Genomic DNA, 6,000 nt, shown 5'->3' on the forward strand with positions numbered 1-6,000 from the left:
TTTCTGCAGGTGGCTCCATCCTGAGCATCCCATAATGGGAAAGTTGAGAATTTAGGATCAGACTGCCTTAAAACCTGTGGATTCTCTCATAGACCCTGGATCCAGCAGTCATCCCCACTTCCTGCGTTCAGGCCAGAAGCCCCGCCCCCACCCCCACTCCCCGCAGCCCCCGTGGTGGGTGCGGTGCGCCCCACAGTTGGCCCCAGGCTCTCTCAACCCAGGCTCAGGACGCCTTCCAGCTCCCACCTGCCCACCTCGGGGTCTTAGCAGATGCAGTCCTCGCCCTCCCCGCGCCGCGTGTGCTCCTCCTTTCCCTACAAGGTCACCTCTTCAGCGGTCCTCTGAGCCACCCCGCCCACGCATGTGTCCAGCCCTGTCACCTCCAGGTCCCCATCGCGAAGCTGGGAAACCGAGGCACAGAGCGGCGAGGCCGCGTGCTCGGGTTCACACAGGGTCCTCCCAGACCGCTCCCCTCCCAGGGGCCGCGGGGGCGGGGACTGGACCCTGGGGACTGGACCCTGGGGACTCGGGGTCCTGGGGTTCAGGCCCGAGGTGAGCACTTGGGCACGTGCTGCCACCTGGTGGCGTCCCGAGGTGGGGCTGCCGGTTTTCCTCCGGCATCGGAGCCCTCACCCTATGGAGACTACCGCGCGCTGGGGGACCCCGGGAAGCCCCCGGGTGCGGGGATACCGAGCCGGGCCAGACTCCCCGGCCCCGGGCGCGTGGGCGCCAATGGGCGGGATGGAGAGTCTTCAATGGTGAGAAAAGAAATGGGGGCCCGACCCGGCTGCCCCGTCCTGACCCTGTCCAGACCCCTCCCACCCTGCCTTTGGCCTCTCCAAACCTTCCCGTCCCATTCTCACCCTAATCTGACCACTTTACGCCCACGCTGACTCCCGGCCTGACCCGGTGGCGCTAGGGTCTCCCGGTCTGGACCCTCCTCTGCGCTACCCGGGACAAACGCGCTGCCGGGCCCGGGGCGCGGCCGTTGTCCACCAGGGGGCGCCCGTCGCCCAGAAACCCGCGGGGCGCCTGCTGTGAGCGGCCGCCATCTGCGCACGAGCGTGCCCTGTGCCCGTGGGTTCTGAGTGCTCGTGGCGCTGCGACTCGCGCGGGTTAAGTCCACGCGTGCCGGGGCGGGTCCTCGCACGTGTGAGTACGCTGTGCTCGCGTGTACGCAGCTCTCAGCTGTGCTCACGCGCTCGTCATGCTTGCACGCTGGCCTGTCTACGTTGACGTGGGTGCCCACACGGGCTGCAACAGCTCGTTTGGGTATAGAGTGCTCAGCTGTGTTCACATGTGTACGTGTGCCCTGGCGTGTCCATGCACATGCACGCACATTTGTGTTTGCACCCGTGAGGCGTGTTTACGTTTGTTCATGCGTGTGCACACGTGCTGGCCATGCCCAGACATCCACGTTTCCTTTGTGCCTTGATCTGTCTGCCTGCCCTCCGGCATGGTCACACGTGTAAGTCTCCACGTGCTGCCTGGCATATCCGCAGATGCGCATGTCCTGGCAAACACGTGTCCACATATTCTGGAATGTTTATTGTGTGTTCACACATGTGCACTGTGATGGGGCACACGCACATGTGCTCCAGCATGCTCATGTGTATATCTGTGTACACACCTGTGCTCACTCATAGCCACAGCCCACACTCAGGCCCCCGCCTTGGAGACCCTGGTCCCAGCAGGACCCTCTCCTACCAATTCAGCTGCCTGACCACCGTGAACCCGTCCTCCCTGAGGTCCTGACGCCCATCCCGCTCCCTCCCTGCTCTCTCTATGGCCTACCCTCAATCTCCTCCCATCGGTGGCCACAGGCTCCATGTCACCTGCTCCATACTCCCAGCTCCTGCACAGGGAGCTTCTGGCCGAGTTGACATCTGGGCCTTTGCTGTGGCTTTTGGCCCAGATCTCCCCAGGACTCTGCTGGCATGTCCCCCGCTTGGCGTCACCTCTGGCCAGCACTGGCCCCCACAAGTTCCCCCACCCCATTTCTTTCCTTTGTTGCCCAGGTCTCGGTGTCGGCTGTTGCCTCTCCCCCATGATGACCTGTGCTCTGTGAAGTCACCCCTCATGTCCAGCACCCCATGGGCACCTACCTGAGAAACAGCTCAGAGGCCTGTCTGAAGGACATGCCCAGCAGTCCCCATGATTATGGGAAATCTATGCCCAGCTCTGAAAACCAGCCACAGTCTGCCAGCCTCGGAGAGGAGAAGTGCCACCATCATGGAGCCTGCCTGATACCCCAGCCTCCCACCCCTTACTCTCCACTCACACCACTCTTCCTTACTGTTCCCTCTCCACCCCTCAAACTCCTATTCATCCTGTGGGGCCCTGTGCCATTGGCCCCTCTTCTAGGATGCCTCGCCTGGTCTCCTGGGCGTGAACGGATGAGAGGCCACCATGGAGGCAGGCTGACCCCGGGTGGTCCACGCCCAGTGTGCACACAGAAGGCCATCAGTGGTGCATCAAAGGTGGACTACAGGGAGGGTGAATGCCGGTTCCCGGGCCACCCCACAGCTGTTGGTCGAGCTGACATGCTGCCTAGGAGGCTCTGATGTGCGCCCCTCCCTCCGTGCCTCTGTCCTTCCCTCTGTCTGTCCGTCCCCTACCTCTGTCCCTACCTCCCTCTCCCCCCTCTCTCTGTCCCTCTGTCACCCCCGGCCTGGCCACCCCCCCCCAGCCCCCAGGGGCCATCTCCTTGGCAACGGTGGCCATGGGGTCAGGGGCTCCATCAATCTCCTCTCACCCCAGCAGTCCCGACCCTGGACCTGGATGGTGACAAGGAAGTGGGGTCAGGCCTGGGGTGCGGGGTGGGGGGATGCTGCAGAGTTAGGACAGGGGTCCCTCAGCCAGGGTGGGGGTGGCAAGGTGTGGAGGGGGAGAGAGGGTCTCTGGGGGTAGGGTCAGCAAGGTCAGAGGTCAAGCAAGCCCTGGGCACACACTGACTCCAAGTCAGGTCCAGGCCTGTTCTTCCGATCACTCACGACATGTGAGGACCAGGAGGACGGCTTGGTCCTCATCCCAATCTACGGCTGACAACAAGGCCGCCCGGCTGGGCACTGGTCAGAGCTGGCCCTGGAAACCAGGGCTGTGTCCACAGCACGCCAGGCAAGTCCACATTCCAGCTCCTGAGCTGGCTGCCATCACCACTTATGGAAGATTCCGCTGTCACCGCTTCTAGATTATTCCACCATCACTGCTTCTAGAATATTCCATTACTGCTACTGCAGGCCAGCATTACTGCTTCTAGAATATTCCCCATCACTACTTCTGGAAGATTCCACTGTCACCGCTGCTAGACTATTCCACCATCATTGCTTCTAGAATATTCTTCCATCACTGCTTCTGAAGAGTTTACCCCCAGGGGCCTTTAGGTTTTTCCCTTTCCGGGCAGGGGAAGGTCCCCAAACACACCAGGAGGAATTGGCTCTCTCCCTTCCTCAGCTGTGGGGGGCACAGCTCCGCAGAGCAGTGCAGAGGGGTTGGGACCACAGGGGGCCCGGTGGCAGGTCGATGAGCCCGGCCTGTGAGGACATTGATCGCTAAGTGCGTTTGTATAGATCCTGAGACAGGTAGCCCTGGCCCGCGGGGAAGGGAGGCAGGGCCAAGGGAGCCTCGGGGGACCTTGAGGGGGCTGAGTGGGGACACTGTGGCTGGGGGCGCAGCAGAGTACAGAAGATACCTCAGCCTCACTTTCCCCATCGGGGAGGTGCAGATGTGGAGGCAGTTTGCAATGGGCCTCGCGGGCCCCCTTTTCCAGAGGACGCACCTCCAGCTCAGAGAGGTCAGGCTGCTGGCCCAGGACCACACAGCCTGGGGGTGGGGGCCCGCAACGCGCTGTGCTGACGCAAAAGCCTTTCTTTACCCAGGGCCTTCCCACCCTGCGGCAGGTACTGGGGGGCAGCTGGGGACCCCCTCCCCGCCCGCCGGGCGGGGCCGCTGGCCCTTTAAGAGCCTCGTTTTGGCGCGGCCTCGGGTTATCGATCGCAACCTTGGAAACACGATTAGATTATATGGGCTGGGAACAGCAGCCTGGCGGGGGCCGCGCGGGGACTGCAGGCTTCTTGTAAACGGCTCCCCGAAGGGCACTGGGGCTTGGTCTCGGGGCCCGGACGCTGGGGGCTTCCCGGGTGCGGGAGGCCCTGTGCTCCCGGGAGGGACGAAGGGGTGGATAACCGGTGCTCCCATCTTGTGAGTTTGGAAACTGGGCCGCATAGAGGGGTGTGCTGTTGTCCAGCCACATATATTGAGCGCCTCATGTGAGGGGAGCGTGAATCCAATAGTCACTATATAGAAAAACATAATCAAATGGTATTATTACCGTCAATAATAACTGTGGCTTGTGCTGTCCTGCTGTCCTGCGAAGCCTTTATACGCGTCCTCTCTGATCACTGCAACAATTGGTGTGGGTTGGGGGAGCCCATGATCGCATTTTACAGATGGAGAAACCGAGGCCTGAGCTCTCGCAAGCCCGAGGGGCTGAGCCAGAACGCGCAGCCCCCGGCTCATTCCTGGGGCCCCTCCCCGGTGGGTCACTTGGAAAGGGTCGGGAAGGGACCGGTTTGGGGGACAAGCCCTTCCACCAACCCTACGCCGTTCTGCACCTGCAAAGGCCTCTGGTTGGTGCTTGAGCTTGGTGGGCAGGACTGAAGGCAGCCTTACCCCCCACTGTGGGCGGAGGAGGTGGCGAGTGGGGAGGGCAGCGTGGGGAGGACTGGCGGGCCTCCGCACCTGTGTGGGGCTGGGGCGCCCCCTCCACCACCAACTTCTGAAGCTTGGGGAGAAAGCTCCACTCACCCGAGGCCTGCCCACGCGCGTGGACGGGGCCACGCAGGCAGCGCGCAGGACCCGCCTGGCTCACACTCCTCCGCGGGTTGGGGAGTGGGTGGGAGGGGCACGCCAGAGCACATGCGGACTTCCTTGACCACCTACTGTGTGCGCATGCGGGACCCTGCCGGCCCTCACGTGAGCACACCTGCAGGATGCACAGCCAGAGCTGATTCCTACGTCCACCCACGCTCACCCCGAGGCGCCCTGAGGCCCAGTTCCAAATGCTCTGACAGTGAACGTTTGTTGATTGGCTAAACAATAGTACGTAGCAGTAATGGTAATAGCAGTAAATTAAATCCAAAAGGCTTAGGCTGGATGTCGCCTCTTGCTTACCCTCCCAGCCTCATCATCCCGCAAACCTCTATCATCCAATCATTCCCAACATTTACTGAGTGCAGACTGTATGCTCCAGCTACTGCCTTCATCCCCTCAACAGCCCTGTGAGGCAGGAAGTATGACCCATCTGGTCTACAAAGGAGGAAACAGGGTCAGGGAGGTGGAGGGGCTTTATTGCAGAGCCCAGAAGATGAGTTCTAAACCCAGATCCATCTCTGCCTGACCCTCGGGTGATCTCTGAGGAAAGGGGCTTGATTGTGTATTTCTGAGGTTCTGAATGTGGGGAAACTGAGGCCCAGAGCCAGGGAGGCAGTTTAGACAAAAGTGGGGACAAGCCAGGTTTGGGCCAAAACCACACAGTGTGACCTTGAGAGCTTCACCAGGGACGGCACACAGGGAAGGGGCCTGGCCATTGGAGGAGGGGTCTGAGTAGAGGGAGGTCCCGGGAGGGGAGCACGCCCACAGGCGATCCCAGACCAGCCAGCCAGAAGGGCCCTACACACAGCAGGAGCTTAATAGATGCACCGTGAAGGCCCAGAGGTGACCGTGGGAGGGGCTGCCTGGGGGCTGGGCAACGGGAGGGCTGGGGAGGAGGGATCCACCCATGTCCTCCCAGAGTCTCCCCTGCACACCCCAGCACAGGGCTCCCCCAGGGGCCTGCCGTGTGCCCTTTCATAGCCCTCCGTCTCTCTGCATCCCTCTGTCTCTCCCTGCCCCTCTGTCTCTCCCTGTCCCTCTGTCTCCCTGTCTCTCTGTCTCTGCGACCCTCTGTCTCTCCCTATCTCTCTGTCTCTCTCCGCCCCTCTCTCTCCATCTGTCTCTGGG

The sequence above is a fragment of the Eubalaena glacialis genome, chromosome 4 (genome assembly GCF_028564815.1).
Source record: "Eubalaena glacialis isolate mEubGla1 chromosome 4, mEubGla1.1.hap2.+ XY, whole genome shotgun sequence".
Lineage (NCBI taxonomy): Eukaryota > Metazoa > Chordata > Mammalia > Artiodactyla > Balaenidae > Eubalaena > Eubalaena glacialis.